The sequence below is a fragment of the Rhinoraja longicauda genome, chromosome 35, assembly GCF_053455715.1.
Source record: "Rhinoraja longicauda isolate Sanriku21f chromosome 35, sRhiLon1.1, whole genome shotgun sequence".
Taxonomy (NCBI): Eukaryota; Metazoa; Chordata; class Chondrichthyes; order Rajiformes; family Arhynchobatidae; genus Rhinoraja; species Rhinoraja longicauda.
The window spans coordinates 6,607,175-6,630,282 of record NC_135987.1 but is presented as its reverse complement, the minus strand read 5'-3'; positions in this window follow the sequence as shown (position 1 = coordinate 6,630,282).

Genomic DNA, 23,108 nt, shown 5'->3' with positions numbered 1-23,108 from the left:
CAACCATTCAAACAACCCGAACGGAGTAATAGTTGCAGTTTTTTGTATGTCCTCCGGTCGCACCGGAATCTGATGGTATCCTCGCACCAAATCGATTTTGGAAAACACCACCGCTCCTTCCAGTCCAGATGAAAAGTCCTGTAGGTGCGGTATGGGGTAGCGATCAGCCGTGGTGACAGCATTGAGACGCCGATAATCGCCACATGGCCTCCACCCCCCAGATGCCTTGGAGACCATGTGTAACGGCGAGGCCCACGGGCTGTCGGACTGACGAACAATTCCCATTTCCTCCATCTTCCTGAACTCCGCCCGTGCCACCACCAGTTTGTCTGGCGGTAGTCTCCTGGCCCGAGCGAAAACGGGAGGGCCTTCAGTGCGGATGTGATGGACTACACCGTGCTTAGCTGAAGGTGCGTCAAAACGTTGGACGAGCAGCTCTGGGAACTCTGCCAGAATCGCAGCATACGAGTCGGGGGCCGCGACGACGGCCTGGACAGTAGGGCTGGGCGAGGAGGCGATTGTCGGAGCGACGTGCTCGTCTTCAGCAGCGGGTCGGAGGTCGTTACCGCGGACATCAGGAACCAGTGAAAAAGCCCAGAGAAAATCTGCGCCCAGGATCGCTTGTTTGATGTCGGCTATGATGAATGGCCATTCGTACGTGCGGAGGCCTAAAGCAAGGGACATCTTCCGTGTGCCGAAAGTGCGAATTGGGCTGCCGTTAACCGCGATGAGGGTGGGACCTGTCTTACCCGATCTGGTTTCGAGGTCGGTCGGCGGCACTATGCTGACGATGGCTCCGGTGTCTACCAAAAATTCTGTGTCTGTGAATCGATCATGGACATAGAGGCGCCGGTTCTGGCCAATCGTAACTGCCCCTATGTACGATCGGCCGAGGCATTTCCCGCGAAGGTACAAGGCAAACGACAGTTGCGGGATTCGTTACCCCATCGTAGGTGATAATAGCACCAGCCGCGCTTGTGCGGATCTTTTTGGCGGGCTTTTGGGGAATTGGCGGGAGACGTGGCGCCATCTTTCCGTCGCTGTGGCGTGGTCACCGATGTCGAGACTTTGTTGATGGAATCACTGGCCTTGTTTTTTCCCGCTATGAGCGCGTCCGCTTTCGCTGCATATGCTTCGGGGTCCTTAAAAGAACAATCCGTAAGCAGCAGTCGGACATCCTCGGGAAGTTTCTCACGGAATGCCTGTTCAAACATCGGGCAATCCGTATGCTCACCGGCTAGCACCATCATTTCAGCCATGCGGACGGAAGGCAGTTGGTCTCCAAGCTCCGGTAGGTGCAGAAGTTTTGCCGCACCACCATGCTTATTTAACCCGAAGGTTCGCAGTAATGCCTTCTTCATGGTTTCGTATTTTTCTTCCGCAGGTGAAGTTATGATAAACCGCATCATGCGCTTGGTTGTGTCCGGCGATAGAGCGCTGACGAGGTAGAAGTACTTCGTGGAATCGTCCGACACCTTCTTTATGTGGAATTGAGCCTCGGCGTGGATAAACCAAGCTTGCGGTGCGTACGTCCAAAATAACGGAAGATGAACGCCTGCCGCGCTTGACTCCGGTGCGCCCTGCTCGGTCATCGTCAACGAGGCGTCGGGTTCCTGCTCAGTTGGTGATCGTCCAGATCACGTTCGGGGTCACCAATATGGCGAGTCCGAAACTTGCTAGTTGTAGACGAAGTTTATTGCAGCCGCAATACACGAATACAGAATCAAAACAACAAGTTACAGGACAACCAATATAAACTTACTGTCTTCCTTGAAGACTTCGCCGAACTGCTAAAACGGGCGCCAAACGCGCACCTGACATCGCTGGCCAATCAGCGATGTCGTTTGCTGGACCAATCCTCATGGTCGCTTTCCCACGTGACCTCGCTGGCCAATCCGAGGGTTCGACGACCTGGACCATTCTCTATGGTCGCTACAAGAGAGTTGTAAATCCGTGGAATTCTCTGCCTCAGAAGGCAGTGGAGGCCAATTCTCTGAATGCATTCAAGAGAGAGCTAGATAGAGCTCTTAAGGATAGCGGAGTCAGGGGGTATGGGGAGAAGGCAGGAACGGGGTACTGATTGAGAATGATCAGCCATGATCACATTGAATGGTGGTGCTGGCTCGAAGGGCCGAATGGCCTACTCCTGCACCTATTGTCTATTGTCTACTTCCTTTTTGGATAAGTATATGCTGCAGCAAGGGCACATTTATCAGTAGAAATTGTTTCAGCTTGCTCCATATTAGTACTTGGGTGAGATTCTTTTGTAGTGGTTGCAGCAGGATACACATTGGATGAGCCATAAGCATCTGAATTTCTCTGAGCCAAGTCTAATGAGTAAGCTTGATTGTAAGCTGACTGTAAATCCAAGGTTTTGTTTTCTAATAGTCTCTGTCGTATTAAAGGCGATGCCAGACCATTGATAAACGAGTCTCGAATAAGTTCCTGTCGATATTATTCAGCTGTAACTGCTTTGAAGGCACAGTCTTTACTAAGTCTTTGAAGTTCTTGTAAAAAACTCATCAAGTGACTCACCAGGTTTTTGTTTATGAGTAGCAAGGCGGCGTCGAGCAAATATTAACGTCTTAACGAAGGTGTCTTAACGAAGAGTCTGCTTAGAACATCAATAGCAGCATCATAAGTTGTACATTCCTCTATGTAATCATATACATCATAAGAGACAGAGCTTATTAATGTCCTGAATTTGTCTGATGCATTGTCACCACACTCGTCAAAGAAGTTATTTAGTGTACGAAGCCAGTGCTTCCATACCTTTGCTGCAGCAGGTGAGTTGGGATCCAGATCCAAGCGTTGTGGTTTCAATAGTTTCTCCATCTCGATGTCACACTGCTTAACTTCTGAGATTGAGTTGCTTAAATTGTTGTGAGGCAAATGAAAATTCCAATTTACTTAAACTTTATTTAAGCTTTAAGCAATTCATTTCTGTAATACACATCCTCAAAGCGTCTGGAAATGATCGCTGATTCCGCAGGCCTCGCCCGCCCGAGAGTCCCGCACACGCGCGCACTTCAGCTGGATTAAAATCGAAGGTAGACACAAAATGCTGGAGTAACTCAGCGGGTCAGGCAGCATCTCGGGAGAGAAGGAATGGGTGACGTTTCGGGTCGAGACCCTTCTTCAGACTGAATCCATCACTTATCTACCCGCACAAAACCCATATCCCTCCATTCCATGCACATCAATGTGCCAATGCAAAAGTCTTTTAAATGTCACTAACATATATACTTCAACCACTATCCCGAGTAGTGCCTTATCATATCATATCATATCATATATCTACAGCCGGAAACAGGCCTTTTCGGCCCTCCAAGTCCGTGCCGCCCAGTGATCCCCGTACATTAACACTATCCTACACCCACTAGGGACAATTTTTACATTTACCCATCCAATTAACCTACATACCTGTACATCATTGGAGTGTGGGAGGAAACCGAAGATCTCGGAGAAAACCCACGCAGGTCACGGGGAGAACGTACAAACTCCTTACAGTGCAGCACCCGTAGTCAGGATCGAACCTGAGTCTCCGGCGCTGCATTCGCTGTAAAGCAGCAACTCTACCGCTGCGCTACCGTGCCGCCCTTAGTAGATTTTTAGATTTAGATTTAGAGATACAGCACAGAAACAGGCCCTTCGGCCCACCGAGTCCGCGCCGCCCAGCGATCCCCACACATTAACACTATCCTACACACACTAGGGACAGTTTTTACATTTACCCAGTCAATTAACCTACAAACCTGTACATCTTTGGAGTGTGGGAGAAACCGAAGATCTCGGAGAAAACCCACGCAGGTCACGGGGAGAACGTACAAACTCCGTACAGACGGCACCCATAGTCAGGATCGAACCTGAGTCTCCGGCGCTGCATTCGCAGTAAGGCAGCAACTCTACCGCTGCGCCACCGTGCCACCCAGTACATCCACTTTAAACGTTGGCCCTCTCACCTTAAATCCATGCCCTCTAATATATGATTTTTTCCATCATGGAAAAAAGATTCTGACTGTCTACTCTGTGTATGCCTCTCATCATTTTACATATTTTTATCAGGTCTCCCAGCAACCTCTGGCATTCCAGAGAAAATAATAGAGTCTGCCCAGCCTCTCCCTAGAGCTAATATCTCCTAATCCAAGCAACATTCTGGTAAACCTCCTCTGCGCCCTTTCCAAACCCTCCACATTCTTCCGGTGGATGGGTTGTCACTACCTGGAGGGGAAGACAAGTAGTGCAGGAGTTCTCTGTGATTGAAGATAGACACAAAATGCTGGAGTAACTCAGCGGGACAGGCAGCATCTCTGGAGAGAAGGAATGGGTGACGTTTCGGGTCGAGACTCCTCTTCAGACAGACAGTCAAGGGAGAGGGGAACTATCCTATATTTCCATTTCCTTAAATCTAAATGAAATTAACTTTCACTATCACAATGTTTAAGATACATTTAGACATGGTACATGGATGGGACAGAGTTAGAGGTTTATGGGCCAAATGCAGGCAGGTGGGACTAGTGTAGATGGGACATGTTGGCTGGTGTGGACAAGTTGGGCCGAAGGGCATTTTTTCACTCCATAAAACACTATGACTTTATAACTTAAAATCCAAGCAATACTAAGAAACAACAACAGTAGATATCTTCCCACCTCCGATAAATGATAGAGCACAATCTATTTTACCCAAGGCATGGTGAAGCAATAGGATTATTTAGGTTGCAACTCAGGTATTTGCAAACTGTGATCTTTACCAATTTCCCAATGAACATCGATCTCTCAATTTTTTTTCTTTGAATTCCTTAATCATCTTTAAAACCTCAACTGGATTACCTCTTAAATCTTCTTTACAATAAAAGATTAATAGGAAACCTATTAGAAGTATTTAAGCCAATTAAAAGATTTGAGAGACTGGAGACAAGGAAACATTTTATTCTGCTATGGGAGCCCAGTACCGGATGATGTATAGTTAATATCGTCTGGGGGGAGTTGTTGGGAATATGGGGAGAATGAATGGGATTAATGTAAATGAGTGCGGATTTGCTGGGCTAAAGGGCCTCTTTCTATGCTGTCTGATTCTAAGGTGATATGTGGTTAAAATTGGAGAGGAAGTGCTCAGGGTTGATGTCGGTTAGATTTTTTTTTTCACAGAGTGGACATTTATAGCTTAGGGCAGCTCTTAAGGCAAGAGAGGTGAATGGAAAGGTTAATTAAAATACTAAAACTTATCTTGCTTTTCCAAATTTGCCATCTATCCTGATACTACAGCCAGGATTCTGTTTGTGGACTTCAGCTCTGTATTTAACACCATTGTGCCAGAGCTACTACACTCCAGACTCTCCCAGCTGACTGTGCCTGAACCCCTCTGTCAGTGGATCATCAACTTCCTGACAGACAGGAAGCAGCATGTGAGGCTGGGAAAGCACATCTCAGACCCGCAGACCCTCAGCATAGGAGCACCGCAAGGCTGCGTACTCTCCCCTCTCCTTTACTCTCTCTACACCAACGACTGCACCTCCACAGACTCCTCTGTCAAGCTCTTCAAGTTTGCGGATGACATAACCCTGATTGGACTGATCCAGGATGGGGAGGAATCTGCCTACAGACAGGAAGTGACACAGCTGGCGTCCTGGTGCCATCGCAACAACCTGGAGCTCAATGCTCTTAAGACAATGGAACTGATTGTAGACTTTTGAAGAGATCCCCCTCCCCTCCCCCCACTCACCATCAACAACACCACAGTCACATCTGTGGAGTCATTTAAGTTCCTTGGAACCATCATCTCCAGGGACCTTAACAGAGGATGTACTTCCTGTGGTAACTGAGGAAACACAATCTGCCACAGGCAATGATGGTCCAATTCTATACTGCTATCATTGAGTCCGTCCTCACCTTCTCCATCATGGTCTGGTTTGGCTCAGCCACCAAGCACGACATCCGGAGGCTGCAACGGATCGTTCGCACAGCTGAGAAGGTTGTTGGCTGCAACCTTCCCCACATTGACGAACTGTACATTGCAAGGGCCAGGAAACGAGCGGGCAAGATCATCTCTGGCCCCTCTCACCCTGGCCACAAACTCTTTGAAGCACTTCCCTCTGGAAGGCGACTCCGGACTGTCAAAGCAGCCACAGCCAGACATAAAAACAGCTTTTTTTTCCACGAGTGATAGTTCTACTCAATAACCAAAGTCTGTAGTCTCTTTTTTGCTCTGGTTTATTTTCACCTACATGTTTCGGACATGGTTACCTCCCCCCTCAACTCCATCCAAGGACCCAAACAGTCTTTCCAGGTGAGACAGAGGTTCACCTGCACCTCCTCCAACCTCATCTATTGCATCCGCTGCTCTGGATGTCAACTTATTTACATCGGCGAAACCAAGCGCAGGCTCGGCGATCGCTTCACTGAACACCTGCGCTCGGTCCGCATTAACCAAACTGATCTCCCGGTGGCCGAGCACTTCAACTCCCCCTCCCATTCCCAGTCTGACCTTTCTGTCATGGGCCTCCTCCAGTGCCATAGTGAGGCCCACCGGAAATTGGAGGAACAGCACCTCATATTTCGCCTGGGCAGTTTGCAGCCCAGTGGTATGAACATCGACTTCTCCAACTTTAGATCGTTCCTCTGTCCCTCCCTTCCCCTCCTCCTTCCCAGATCTCCCTCTATCTTCCTGTCTCCACCTATAACCTTCCTATGTCCCGTCCCCCTGACATCAGTCTGAGGAAGGGTCTCAACCCAAAACGTCACCCATTCCTTCTCTCCCGAGATGCTGCCTGACCTGCTGAGTTACTCCAGCATTTTGTGAATAAATCGATTTGTACAAGCATCTGCAGTTATTTTCTTATACTGGTTAGGACATAATGTTGTATCCTTATTGTTTTGATGTGTTTATGCTTTATTCTTAGTTGTTAACTGTATGTTTGTGTTGTCATTTGTGAGCGGAGCACATACTTGCACATACTTGGCCAATAAACTTATTCATTCATTCATTCATTCATTCATTCCTTTTACTTTTTCAACTGAGTTCTTCCAACTACATTGGAAGTTTCTCCCAACTACATTGCCACACTTGCGCATATGATCCAATTTCCAAATGAAATGGGGCAGCACGGTGGCGCCACAGTAGAGTTGTTGCCTTACAGCACCAGAGATCCAGGTTCGATCCTGACCACGGCTGCTCTCTGTACAAAGTTTGTTCGTTCTCCCTGTAATCTGCGTGGATTTTCTCTCGTTGCTCTGGATTCCTCACACAACCCAAAGAAGTGCAGGTCTGTACGTTAATTGGCTTCGGTGAAATTGTAAGTTGCCCCTAGTGTGTGTAGGACAGTGTTAGTGTGCGGGGATCGCTGGTCGGCGCGGACTCAGTGTACCGAAAGGCATGTTTCTGCACTGTATCTCTAAAACGAAAAATTAAATAGGGATCACAATGATCTTGTTTCTACAATAACATCCTGGGAGCAGTTGTCATTGGCCTCCATGGGACCAATGGCACTTTGTTGATGAGCACGGGTGTCAGGGGTTACGGGAAGAAGGCAGGAGAATGGGGTTAGGATGGAGAGATGGATCAGCCATGATTGAATGGCAGAGTAGACTTGATGGGCCGAATGGCCTAATTCTGCTCCTATCACTTATGATCTTATGACAAACAGAGCTTCCTGAATTCGGACCTCGCCAAATCTCATAATTATCTTTTATCCTTCAGTAACTCCAATAGTATTGATCCATATCCAACCCACCTGTATAATCCGCCACCTCTCTCACCATCTGGGATCTAGCCCCTGGCCGATCCACTAACCTCGATCGATTCAAGCCACAAGCCTTACCCCACCAACCACTTATATCTCCTGCTTAAGGTAGCAATCATTCAATCGTACTACCATCCTCTAAGAGCACGCCCCCACTCCTCCAATAAAGTCCCTGTCCTTCACTCCTCCCTGGACAACTTATCGCCAACCTATCCCCAGGACATCAGTCTTTGGGCAATTTTAAAGTTTCCAACAGAAGACTACAGACAAAATAGTCTTGGGCGCACCATGCATTGACCACACTGCACACACACCATAGCACTGCCGTATTTCTAGGTTGGGGACTGTTCCGAGTCTTGAAATGTGAAGTTGCTATATCTGTTTCATCTTTTTCCAGTGGCTGTGACCAAAATGGCTGACAGCTACAAACTCGTGACATCAAACAAACCCTAATGTCAACATAGAAACGTAGAAACATATAATGTTAGTAGAGACACAAGTTCAGTTTAGAGAAACATAGAAACATAGAAAATAGGTGCAGGCATAGGTCATTCGGCCCTTCGATCCAGCACCACCATTCAATATGATCATAGCTAATCATCTATAATCAGTAACCCGTGCCTGCCTTCTCCCCACATTCCTTGATTCCGCTAGCCCCTAGAGCTCTATCTAACTCTCTTTTAAATTCATCCAGTGAATTGGCCTCCACTGCCTTCTGTGGCAGAGAATTCCACAAATTCACAACTCTCTGGGTGAAAAAGTTTTTTCCCATCTCAGTTTTAAATGACCTCCCCTTTATTCTTCGACTGTGGCCCCTGGTTCTGGACTCCCCCAAAATTGGGAACATTTTTCCTGCATCGAGTTTGTCCAATCCTTTTATAATTTTATATGTTTCTATAAGATCTCCTCTCATCCTTCTAATTTCCAGTGAATACAACCCCAGTCTTTCCAATCGTTCCTCATATGACAGTCCCGCCATCCCGGGGATTAACCCAGTGAACCTATGCTGCACTGCCTCAATAGCAAGGATGTCCTTCCTCAAATTAGGAGACCAAAACTGCACACAATACTCCAGATATGGTCTCACCAGGGCCCTATACAACTGCAGAAGAACCTCTTTACTCCAATACTCAAATCCTCTCGTTATGAAGACCAACTTGCCATTAGCTTTCTTCACTGCCTGCTTATCTGCATTTTACTTTCAGTGACTGGTGTACAAGGACACCCAGGTCTTGTTGCACTTCCCTTTTCCCTATTCTGATATCATTGAGATAATAATCTGCCTCCTTGTTCTTGCCGCCAAAGTGGATAACCTCACATTTATCTACATTATACTGCATCTGCCATGCATCTGCCCACTCACTCAATCTGTCCAGGTCACCCTGTAACCTCCTAGCATCCTCTTCACAGTTCACACTGCCACCCAGCTTTGTGTCACCTGCAAATTTGCTAATGTACTTTTAATTCCATCATCTAAATCATTAATATATTGTAATTAGTTGCGGCCCCAACACCGAGCCTTGTGGCACTCCACTCGCCACTGCCTGCCATTCTGGCAGGGACCCATTTATTCCTACTCTTTGTTTCCTGTCTGCCAACCAATTCTTTATCCATGTCAATACCCTACCCCCCAATACCATGTGCTCTAATTTTGCCCACTAATCTCCTATGTGGGACCTTATCAAAGGCTTTCTGAAAGTCCAGATACACTACATCCACTGGTGAATGGAAACCGGGTCAGTGGCCATGTGACTTTGGGGCTTTAGTCAGCTCACTGTTTGGTCAAGGTCAGAAAAGTGGGGTGATATTGAGGAAGAACACCATCTGGTACGTACCAATATTAGTCAAAGAACAATGATCACAGCTTTGCCCAATTTCAAAAGAACCCTAAACACAGTCTCGTCATGAAATAAGTGCTTGAAAAGGATTGATATTTCAGAAATAATCTCAAATTGCTTTGTTTTCTGCAAATCCAATCAATAAATTAGATGCATAATGCATTTTGCGTAACATCTAATGGAACAAATCTCCATTTTTACAAACCACGACACCAATTATTGAATGTAATTAATCAGATAATCCATTCAAGTTTTGTGCTGAAGTTCAAACTTTGTTTAGTTTTATTAGTTATCATAATTCTGGTTCTGAAGATAAATATTAGATTTATTAATGAATTACTTTTTACCCGGCACGGTGGCGCACTGGTAGAGTTGCTGCCTTGCAGCACTTGCAGCGCCAGAGACCCGGGTTCGATCCCGACTACGGGTGCTGTCTGTACGGAGTTTGTACATTCTCCCCGTGACCACATGGGTTTGCTCCGAGATCTTCGGTTTCCTCCCACTCTCCAAAGACGTACAGGTTTGTAGGTAAATTGTAGCTTGATATAAGTGTAAATTGTCCCAAGTGTGCGTAGGGTAGTGTTAATGGGCAGGGCTTGCCTGTCGGTGCGGACTCGGTGGGCCGAAGGGCCTGTTTCCACACTGTATCTCTAAACTAAACTAAACCCCTAGACTGCATCAACATTCAAGGGATAGTAATTACTACTGCAGTCCTCCTTAGCAAGTCATTTGACTGGATGGATGTGGAGAAGATACAATACAATACAATACAATATATCTTTATTGTCATTGTACAGGGGTACAACGAGATTGGGAATGCGGCTCCCATATGATGCAATAAATTAATTAGCTAGTCAGTATTAATTTAAACACCCCAATGATACAAATTGGAACAGTTTTAAAACAGAATAAAGTGCAAGTAGATCTGTGCCGGTTCACTGTGCGATGTGACCATCCGGCTCAGCAGGACCGGTTCATAGCAGCTATGGCCCTGGGGATGAAGCTGTTCCTGAGTCTGGAGGTGCGGGCGTAGTGCATTGTGTGTGATGGTGTGTCTTTAATATTGTCCCACAAAACACAGATGCAAAACAAATGATTCTTTCAAATACTTAATTATTGAGATATTACCTAAAAGTATAATCAGGTTGAGATTAGATTATTTCATACCGAGAAATAACTTTAATGAATTATTAATAAAACCTTTGCTATATTATGCCTTGGGCATTGCAAACAGTTCTGATCCCTTGTTCGAAAGAAGTAGTAATGCAGAAGGCAGAAGATGAAAGATTTATTAGAATAACATGTTAAAACAAAGAGATTATATCTATTAAGAAAATTGAACAGGCTAGGGGTTCCTTTTTCGACATAAAAGAGGTCATCTGATAGTGATAACTAAAATTTAAAAAGTTAAATGAAGATAGGGTTTCAAGTGACCACAGCTATGGAATATAATATAAGAAAATAACTGCAGATGCTGGTACAAATCGAAGTTATTTATTCACAAAATGCTGGAATAACTCAGCAGGTCAGGCAGCATCTCGGGGGAGAAGGAATGGGTGACGTTTTGGGTCGAGACCCTTCTTCAGACTGATGTCAGGGGGGCGGGACAAAGGAAGGATATAGGTGGAGACAGGAAGATAGAAGGAGATCTGGGAAGGAGGAGGGGAAGAGAGGGATAGAGGAACTATCTAAAGTTGGAGAAGTCGATGTTCGTACCATTGGGCTGCAAGCTGCCCAGGCAAAATATGAGGTGCTGTTCCTCCAATTTCCGGTGGGCCTCACTATGGCACTGGAGGAGGCCTATGACAGAAAGGTCAGACTGGGAATGGGAGGGAGAGTTGAAGTACTCGGCCACCGGGAGATCAGTTTGGTCAATGCGGAACGAGCGCAGGTGTTGAGCGAAGCAATCGCCGAGCTTGCGCTTGGTTTCGCCGATGTAAATAAGTTGATATCTAGAGCAGCGGATGCAATAGATGAGGTTGGAGGAGGTGCAGGTGAACCTGGAAAAACTGTTTGGGTCCTTGGATGTAGTTGAGGGGGGAGGTAAAGGGACAAGTGTTGCATCTCGTGCGGTTGCAGGGGAAAGTGCCCGGGGATGGGGTGGTTTGGGTGGGAAGGGACGAGTGGACCAGGGAGTTACGGAGGGAACGGTCTCTGCGGAACGCAGAGAGGGGAGGGGATGGGAAGATGTGGCCAGTGGTGGGGTCCCGTTGTAGGTGACGGAAATGTTGGTGGATGATATGTTGGATCCGCTGGCTGGTGGGGTGGAAGGTGAGAACGAGGGGGATTCTGTCCTTGTTGCGAGTGGGGGGAGGGGGAGCAAGAGCGGAGCTGCGGGATGTAGAAGAGACCCTAGTGAGAGCCTCATCTAAAATGGAGGAGGGGAAGCCCCGTTTCCTGAAGAATGAGGACATCTCTGACGCCCTAGTGTGAAACACCTCATCCCGGCGTAGACGGAGGAATTGGGAGTAGGGGATGGACTTTTTGCAGGGGACCGGGTGGGAAGAAGCGTAGCTATGGAATAAGTCCATTAAACAATGAGTAAATGTTTCCAGAGAATTATTAGAATGTGGACCTTGTTAGTGTAAGGAGTAATGATGTGAACACTGTGGCATAAATCTATTTAAATAGAAGCTGGATAAACACAGAAGAGAGAAATCAACAGAATCGCAAGCTGTCAAAGTTAGATAAAACAAGGGTTGTCAAAGTTAGATAAAACAAGGGATAAAGAATGCATGTAAGCAGCATAAATACTGATCAATCTGTGAGGATGAATGGTCTCTTTCTATGCTTCAAATACCAAGTAATTCTACTTAATGTGATATTGGCAGTGAATGATTTTAGTAGCAAACAACATGGTAGAGGAACAGTCAGCTGGGAGGCTACAGTGTGTGATTTGAATCACAAAAATCTCACATGAGGATCTGTGGAATTCTCTGCCTCAGAAGGCAGTGGAGGCCAATTCTCTGAATGCATTCAAGAGAGAGCTAGATAGAGCTCTTAAGGATAGCGGAGTCAGGGGGTATGGGGAGAAGGCAGGAACGGGGTACTGATTGAGAATGATCACATTGAATGGCGGTGCTGGCTCGAAGGGCCGAAAGGCCTCCTCCTGCACCTATTGTCTATTGCCTATTGTCTATGACACACATGCTAAAGCGTGAAATATGTACAATTTTTCAACCACTTTTGAAAATGATATTCACCTTCAAAATAAATTTGACTGGGTTTGATTAACTTGTGTAACTTGAGACGCTAACCTCTGCTTACTTGTTTAATCATCAATGACTAATTCAAATGAATGGAGCCGCACGAGTTGCAGCAGCCGCGACCTTTGTACAACTGAGGGATCAGATCTAATGGGCAACTGGCCCATTGTCCCAACCAGTTACAAAATGTTGTTTTGAAACTAAATGCAGATGCTGGAAATCTGAAATAAAACCACCAGAAAAATTTGGAAATACCCCAGAGAACAATGAGAACACTATGTAGAAACAAAGAACTTCAGGTGCTGGTTTATACCAAAAATAGACGCAAAGTGCTGGAGTAACTCAGCGGGCCAGGCAGCATCTCTGGAGAAAAGGGATGGCTGATATTTCATTAGGCTGTACTTCATCGACTACAGCTTAGCATTCAACACCATCATCCCCTCCAAACTTAGAATCAAACACTGAATGCTAAGTCTCTGCTCACCAATATGGAACTGGTTCCTAGACTTCCTCATCGGCAGACCACAATTGATATGACTCGACAATGCCACTTCCTTCTCAAAAGCCAGCAGCAAAGATTACATCAAGGCTGTGTGCTCAGTTCCCTACTCTATGCTCTCTCTATTAGGGGTAATAACTATCTCACTCCCAAATACGGGACAAGGTGACGTCACCGCCCCGCGCCCCACGTGACCTCACCCAGCCAGCGGCCACATGCTCCCGCTCCACCAATGGCGGTCGCCCGGGCCGGGAGGCGAGTTGCTATGCAACCTCCGTTAGGCGGCGCCCAGGGCTCCAGGCCTAGACTGTCTGGAGCTAAAATGTCGGAAACTAAGAGTGGCGGAAACCTAGAGTGTCGGGACCTAAATTGTCGGGGTCTACAGCGTCGGGGCCTAAAATGTCGGGGCCTACAGCGTCCAGGCCTACAGCGCCCCCCGGGCCTAATACGGGACAAGGGCAGTCCCGTACGGGACAAACCAATTTAGCCCAAAATATGAGATGTCCCGGGCTAATAGGGGACGGTTGGCAACCCTACTCAGTGTCCATGACTGTGTTTCCAGACACAACCCCAATGCCACCTATAAATATGTTTACGATACCTCTGTTGTTGGACGAATAATGGGTAATGATAACTCAGAACATAGGAGGGAGGTTGATAATCTGATTGCATGGTGCCAGAACTACAATCTTGCTCTCAACATCAGCAAGGCCAAGGAGCTGATTGTTGACTTCAGGAGGGGAAAGCCAAGGTTCCACCTGCCGTCATTGAAGAGACGGTGGCGAAGTCAACAGCTTCAAGTTCCTGCGTGTGCATACGGCTAAAGATCTGTCCTAGGCCCAGTACACTGATGCACTCACAAATCAACACATCGACTTCCTTAGATGATTGAGGAGAATTGATATGTCGATAAATGCTTTATTGAACCTCTACAGGTATACGGTAGAGAACGTCTTGACTGCTTGCATCACGGCCTTGTTTGGCATCTGGAACAGCTAGGAGTGATGGGGATTACAGAGAGTGGTGGACACTGCGCAGTCCATCACAGGTACTGACCTCCCTACCAACCGAAGTGAACAGTAGGAGGCACTGCCTGAAAAAGGCAGCCAATATTATCAGAGACCTACACCGCCCTGGCCATAGCTTCTTCCCAACAATCTTCAGCTCTGAACACTGCCATGCTACCCTTAGCAACCTTGAACTTCCAACGATTGTCTTTGGTTGCACTCAAGTCTTTAATTTTTGCACTTGTATTCGTTTGTGAAATTTAAAAAATATTATTATATACTAACTGCGCGTATTGCATTTACAGGCCTGTTAAGCTGCTGTAAGGAAGAATTTTTGTGTAGGAAGGAACCGCAGATGCTGGACTGAAGAAAGGGTTCGATCCAAAACGTCACCCATTCCCTCCCTCCAGAGATGCTGCCTGTCCCGCTGACTCACTCCATCATTTTGTGTCTAACTTCACAAGGGAGAATCTCATTGTTTCATTGCCGGTGCATTTGACAATGAAACACTCTTGAACTATGGACCTCTATTGAAGCATGTGAACACAGCTGCAGAACCAGTAAAAACCAACCCAATTTTTACTTTGGAACAAAAATGTAAAGGTAATATTTCAGTGGCACCTCCCTGCCTGGGGCATGTTCTGCACTAGCACAGACACACGCTGCTATTTTATGTTCTGTTTGCTCCAATATTGCTTTCCTTTTACTGTTGTCTGATTAAGGCACATTGAGCAATCTCCATAATTGCTTATTTTTGTGAATCCAAATTTTCAAGGACAACTTGTTGGTGACAAAGTAATTGTTAATTGGGCCAATAGCCTCGCTCTTAAAGGACCTTCAACAGCTGTGGTCACCAGGAAGTTGTTCGACTTCACTGTGTTAAAGGTCAGATAAGAATTTATTCATCTTCTATTTGACATCAGTGCAAAAATAACGATCTGAACTGTTACTTTCAAAGCAAGATTTTTTTTCCCATAATTTCCTGCAGAAAGATGTATTCACATTACTCAGTGTCGTAGAGTCATGCAGTATAGAAGTAGGCCCTTCAGCCCATTTTGTCCATGCCGACCAGGAAACCCCATCTACCCTAGTCCCACATGCCTGTGTTTGTCCCATATTCCCTCTAAACCTTTCCTATCGAATACATGTCCAAATGTTGTTAGAGTACCTGCCTCTACCTCCTCTGGCAGCTCGTTCCACCTACCCACCCCCTCTGTGTGAAAAGGTTGCCCTTCAAGTTCTTATTGAATCTTTCCTCTCTCACCTCAAACCTATATTCTTTGGTTCTTGATTCCCCTAGTCTGGGTAAAAGACTCTGTGCATCTACCTTACATATTTCCCTTATGATCTCATACATCTCTGTCAGATCAACACTCCTAAACCTGCACTCAAAGGAATAAGGTCCTAGCCTACCCAACCGCTCCTTATAGCTCAGACCCTCAAGCCCTGGCAAGATTTTCTCTGCACTCTTCCCAGCTCAATAACATCTCTATACTAAAACTCTTGTTTGTTTGTTTGTTTGTTCCTGAACTACAGCCAAAGACGGCACTCGATAGCACAACAATTTTAGGCCCACCTTGCTCACCGTCGTCCCTTTGGTGCTAATGGAAGAAGTTTCATTGAAATCGGTGTTATATTTTAAAGTTTAAATCTGTCTCCTCGGGAGGAAGGGAGGAGGGAGGGAGAGGTGTGGAGGAGGAGAGGGAGGGAGGGGGGGGGGAGGGAGGAAAAGGGGGGGATGGAGTGGGGGGAGGGGAGGGGGAGGGGGAGGGGGAGGGGGAGGAGGGAGGGGAGGAGGGGAGGAGGGAGAGGGGGAGGGGGGGAGGAGAGGGTGCTGCACCAATGCAGGAGAGGCTTGGGCCCAACGGGTCCATTTGGTCAAGTCTTTCATACAAGCACGGTGACCAAAACTGAACACAATACTGTGTCCACCAATGTAATTTTATTTAGAAATTCAGGTGCTTTCTTTCCAGAAAAAAAGTGCTGTTGAAAACATTCCCCTGACCCTACCCCACCCCCAGAGTTAAACTCCATTTCCACGTCATTTTTCATTACTCCAGAGGTTCAGCTGGCTCATAACCCATCACCCAGAGGATTACTGCATCTGGGTCATGAGATGAAGTCATTCCCTAGTCTCTCAGGGGACAGCCAAGTGTCTCTAGTGCAACTTCTGATTGGTACCCTGATCGGGCAAGTCTCCTGAACCTCCACATTACCAGCCTTCAATATCACCGCCAAGGTGATGAACACCCATGCTCCAAAACACCGAAACATAAATCAACTGATACGCTGGAGTAACTCAGCAGGTCAGGCAGCATCTCAGGAGAGAAGAAATGGGCGACGTCTCGGGTCGAGACCCTGGAGGCACAGGCAAGTCCCAAGGAAGCAGATGTGGCTGTGGTAGCGAGTCTGGGTCAAAATGTGGTCGTAGAGCAGGAGGGCAGGAGAAATCACAGAGGGGGAGCAACGAGAGAGCATGTTGCTCAACTCTCATCGAAGAGAGGAGGAGAACTTCTTCAAAGTAGACATACCTTGAGGAGAAATCGCAGTGGAGCGACAGGTAGTGTAAGAAAATAACTGCAGATGCTGGTACAAATCGAAGGTATTTATTCACAAAATGCTGGAGTAACTCAGCAGGTCAGGCAGCATCTCAGGAGATTCTCTCCTGAGATGCTGCCTGACCTGCTGAGTTGCACCAGCATTTTGTGAATAAATACCTTTGATTTGTACCAGCAACTGATACGCAATCCACTTTGGCTCTATAAACCACCACAAATGATGCTGTTCCCTATTCATGGTGAAGCAGGTCTACGCTACTATAGTAGAAACAAGGAACGGCATATGCTGGTTAATACACAAAAGGCACAAAGTCCTGGAGTACCTGAGCAGATCGGCCACCATTTCCGGCGAACATGGATTGGTGACATTTTGGGTAGAGACCCTTCTTCAGACTGCTTGCTGTGCTGTACCTCTAATCTAAACTAACCCATACTTGTGCATATGACAATCAACTCGACTGACTACTTTTCTAGTGAAAACAAAGCATTCAGATATAGAATCATAGAGATAAGGCCAAAGAGAGAAGTCCATCTGCACATTCGAACCAAAAGTCTGTAGCCTCCTTTTGCTCTGGTATTTTATTTCTTTCACATGTTTAAACTATAATGTTCTATTCTTAATGTTTTAATGTTTTATCCTTTATTCGTAATTGTTTACTGTATGTTCGTGTTGTTACTTGCGAGTGGAGCACCAAGGCACATTCCTTGTATGTGTACATACTTGGCCAATAAACTTATTCAATTCAATTCAATTCCATTCACCTGATGACCATTTTAAAGAGGTATTCCAGTAATCCCAATCCCCACCATTTCCCTGTGGCCTTGCAAATGTAATCCTCCTCCCACGTGCATTTACTTCTACTTTCAATCTTGTTATTGTACCTGCTTCCAACACCCTTTCAAGCGACCTGAATCCTTACAACTCAAACAAAATTCTCATCTCATCAAACCTATTAAAAGACCATCCTCCCCATCTTCCATCTTCCTCAAACTTGTACAGTTTAGTTTAGATTGGCTTTCTACATGCTTCCGACCAACGTCGTCACTTTATGATGCTTGGTGTTCAATGACAGCAGCATTGTTGTATCCCATTTCACCATGTAGCTTCTCGCTCCCTGAAGGCTACCACCAAGTACAATGCAGACAACACCTTAGTATTTCCTCGTGTCTTCAAAATGAAAAGCCAGGTGCAGATTCATTGCCACGTTTCAAAGAGAGCTCCTATGAACCATCGGAGACCTCACTGTGTATTTCTTGAAATGTGAAACACTAACTGTACCTCACTGCCCTCTGCTTTTGGCTTCTCACCCAGTTCTGTACCCGGTCTGCTCTTTTGGGGCAATTGAAACTCTCCTCTGTGACATCTTGGGTAAAAAAAATGTCAAATGTCTGTCCTTATCAGCATGTAGATATTCACAGAGTTATAGAGCACAGAAACAGGCCCTTCAGCCCAACTTGCCCATGCCAACCAAGATGGGCCATCTACACAAGACCCTTGTTTGTCCCAAATCCCTCTAAACCTGTCCTGTCCATTGAACTGTCCAAATGTCTTTTAAATGTTGTTATTGTACCTGCTTCAACTATGTCCTCTGGCAGCTCATTCCATACACCCTCCACTTTCTGTGTGAAAAAGTTGTCCCCCATGTTCCCATAAGTATTTCGCTCTCTCACCTTAAACTTATCGAAACGTATAAGATTATTAAGGGGTTGGACACGTTAGAGGCAGGAAACATGTTCCCAATGTTGGGGAGTCCAGAACCAGGGGCCACAGTTTAAGAATAAGGGGTAGGCCATTTAGAACAGAGATGAGGAAAAACTTTTTTAGTCAGAGAGTTGTGAATCTGTGGAATTCTCTGCCTCAGAGGGCAGTGGAGGCCAATTCTCTGAATACATTCAAGAGAGAGCTAGATAGAGCTCTTAAGGATAGCGGAGTCAGGGGGTATGGGGAGAAAGCAGGAACGGGGTACTGATTGAGAATGATCAGCCATGATCACATTGAATGGCGATGCTGGCTCGAAGGGCCAAATGGCCTACTCCTGCACCTATTGTCTATTGTCTATTGTCTATTATGTCCTCTGGTTCTTGATTCCCCTACTCTGGTACCGACTAAGGTAAAAGGCTCTGTACATTTACCCATTGTATTCCCCTCATGATCTTATACACCCTCTATAAGATCACCCCTCATCCTCCTGCGCTCCAAAGAATAAAATCATGGCTTGCTCACTATCTGATACGAGCAACAATGAATCAAAAACATTATCGCCAAGTCACACCGTATCCTGATTTGGGCCGTTTCTTAGACACAACTGGGACAAAACTTTAGACTCCCGTATCACAATATTCTGTGAAACTCAAACTCACTGAAAAGTCTCAAAGAAAAAGCTCATCACTACCTTCTAGTAACGAGTAATGCTGCCTTGTAAGTGCCGGCCACATCTACAAAACTAACAAAATGAACCAGCATTATATATAAATATCTAAAGAGCTGCTTAGATAATTATATAACGAAGAATCATGTAGTTTACAATTTCTGCTGCAGCCTGAAATGCCAATAAGTAAAGGGGAGTGGGCACTCATGACAAGCCAGGAAGGTGGCCATATATTATTTAGTAAGAATAACCTAAAATATATAATTACCTCCATTAAGGAAGATTGATTATTATGTTCCATCCCCATCCATAATTATGTGCGATCACAAAGATAGTACAAGAGCAATTTAAGATAAATATAGATACTGACCTCTTTGGAGATGCATCACTAAGAATAAATATTTAAGAATAATCTACACTGGGACAAGCAACTTCAACAGCTACCTGGAAATGTTGGCAGTCCAAAGCCTCAAAGGTTCTAGCTCTGACCTTCTCCATATTTTTCTAGTCTAGGGGGGAGTCCAGTAACAGGGGTCACAGCTTAAGAATAAGGGGTAGGCCATTTAGGACTGAGATGAGGAAGAACTTCTTCACCCAGAGAGTTGTGAATCTGTGGAATTCTCAACCACAAAAGGAAGTGGAGGCCAATTCACTGGAGGTTTTCAAGAGAGAGTTAGATTTAGCTTTTAGGGCTAAAGGAATCGAGGGATGTGGGGGAAAAAGCAGGAACAGGGTATTGATTTTAGATGATCAGCCATGATCGTATTGAATGGCGGTGCTGGCTCGGTGCTGGCTGTTTTTCTATGTTTCTATGTTTCCAACTGTGCTGGCTCCAGTCATTTCAAGTGCACTTTATTGAGATTTGTACTTTAAATTATTCAAACAACATTTTAAGAAGGTTTTCCACAAAAACTGATCAAACAAACTCCATCTCTTCAAGTTCAAAGGCATACAGAGATACATAGCAACGCAAACTATCATTTGAAAAGCATTTCAGTTGCTACATCTTAGGCAGCACATTCATATAACGACCTGAGAAGATGTGTTTATTTTCTTGGCTACACCTGCATTATTCCCTGTGAGAAACTTTATTCTCACATTGTTTCCCCTGCCAGTGGACCTCTTCTTACGTGGTCAGTCAGGAGACTTTTAGTTTGGAGTGGGAGAGAAGATCGTTCTAATTTGAGGATCTGTAGATGGCCAAGGATCTCATTAGGTGATGAGGAAGGGTTGATGATTGATTCCCCACCAATTGAAATGGCCTTCACATCGATCAGAGGACTCCTATTAACACATTAACCAGTTTTCCTCCTGAGATCGCGTTCTCCAGACACTCATCTCAGTAGTTTAGTTTAATTCAGTTTATTGTCATGTGTACAGTGAAAAGCTTTTTTGTTGCATGCTACCCAGTCAGCAGCAAAGACTACATGTGATTACAATCAAGCTGTCCACAGTATACATTGACCCAAGATTTATCCAAGATGACCACATCTGGACTGCCAGTAATTTTCCAGGGCAAGGTAGCTAACGTCAACTGTTGCTCAGGCCAGGAGACAACCAGTTGGTAACAGATCACATATCAACGAGAATCTGTTTGAAATATCATTGGATTTACAGATATTACTGAAGGTGCCTAATTGCCAATGGCGATGAGACGGCGTCAGTATCAAGGAGCCAGTCAACATGGATTGAAGAAGGGTCCCAACCCCAAATATCACCTATCCATATTCTCCAGAGATGCTGCTTGACCTGCTGAATTACTCCAGCACCTTGTGTCACTAGACAATAGACAATAGACAATAGGTGCAGGAGAAGGCCATTTGGCCCTTCGAGCCAGCAACGCCATTCAATGTGATCATGGCTGATCATTCTCAATCAGTACCCCATTCCTGCCTTCTCCCCATACCCCCTGACTCCGCTATCCTTAAGAGCTCTATCTAGCTCTCTTTTGAATGCATTCAGAGAATTGACCTCCACAGAGAATTCCACAGATTCACAACTCTCTGACTGAAAAAGTTTTTCCTCATCTCAGTTCTAAATGGCCTACCCCTTATTCTAAAACTGTGGCCCCTTGTTCTGGACTCCCCCAACATTGGGAACATGTTTCCTGCCTCTAACGTGTCCAACCCCTTAGGGCGGCACGGTAGCGCAGTGGTAGAGTTGCTGCTTTACAGCGAATGCAGCGCCGGAGACTCAGGTTCGATCCTGACTACGGGTGCTGTACTGTAAGGAGTTTGTACGTTCTCCCCGTGACCTGCGTGGGTTTTCTCCGAGATCTTCGGTTTCCTCCCACACTCCAAAGACGTACAGGTATGTAGGTTAATTGGCTGGGTAAATGTAAAAATTGTCCCTAGTGGGTGTAGGATAGTGTTAATGTACGGGGATCGCTGGGCGGCACGGACTTGGTGGGCCGAAAAGGCCTGTTTCCGGCTGTATATATATGATATGATATGATATGAATCTTATACGTTTCGATAAGATCCCCTCTCATCCTTCTAAATTCCAGTGTATACAAGCCTAGTCGCTCCAGTCTTTCAACATATGACAGTTCCGCCATTCCGGGAATTAACCTAGTAAACCTACACTGCACGCCCTCAATAGCAAGAATATCATTCCTCAAATTTGGAGACCAAAGCTGCACACAGTACTCCAGGTGCGGTCTCACTAGGGCCCTGTACAACTAGTGTCCTTTTCTGTCAACCAACATCTGCAGTTCCTTGTTTTTACAGCCAGTGAGCAAGGCCAGTTTCAGGCCCAGAGAGCAAGCTGAACGTCCAACTGGTGCTCTATGGATTGTCCGCGTTCAATCAGCATTTGAGCTGCTGCACATTGAAGCAAGATTGCTGTGTTTTGCAATGGGTTCTTACTCCTTTTGAAATGACTCAAAGAGTCGTAGAGTCATACAGCAAGGAAACAGGCCCCTCAGCCCCACTGGCCCATCCCAACGAAGATGCCCCATCTACACTAGTCCCACCTGACCTCGTTTGGCCCATATCCCTCTAAACCCTTCCTGTCCAAACTCTTCCAGGAGTCCACACAGAAGAATAGGTTGCCTTATTTCTTGACATACTACCTCATGAAGTGAAAGGCCTGGAAAAAGTTCAATAATTCGCAATTCTATAATTAGCAAAAATATCATTCCAGATAATTCTGAGGAACGCGACAATAGATATTGATAGAATTGATTGAAAGATGCAGCTTGGAAACAGGCCACCCGGCCCAAGCCCATGCTGGCCATTAATCACCTGCTCTCACTCATTCGATTATCCCACTTTTGCCTCCATTGGCCTGCACACAAGAGGCCAATTAAACTGCAAGCCCGCACGTCTTTGGGACGGGGGGGCGGAAACTGGTGCTCTCAGAGGAAACCTTCGTTGTCGCAGGGAGAACGTGCAAACTCCACACAGACAGCAACGGAGGTCAGGATCAAACCCGGGTGTCTGGCGCTGTGAGATAGCAACTCTCCCAGCCGTGCCACACCTTATTACGTGGAATATAATGCCAACCTTATCATTATCAGAAAGCAGTGAATGTAAATAAACAATCCCATGGAAGATCTATCTGTGTGCTGATTCCCAGGTGGTGCCATGCGTTTCCAGCATTGAGTATATCTAATTTATGCTGAAGGGTCTCGACCCGAAACGTCACCCATTCCTGACCCGCTGAGTTACTCCAGCATTTTGTGTCCGTCCCTGATTTAGCCAATGTCTCTTTGCTTGGAGTTGAGTCTGCCAGGCCTTCTGACTTTGCAAAATCTTTTCACAGAAAGTTGAGTGGGCATGGAACCATTTTCTTATCGAGGCATATCAGCTGGTATTGATGCCAGCTCATTGTTGCACTTTGGACATGAACCAAAAACGTTTTGCTTTGGAGCACCGTAGGCAAAACAACT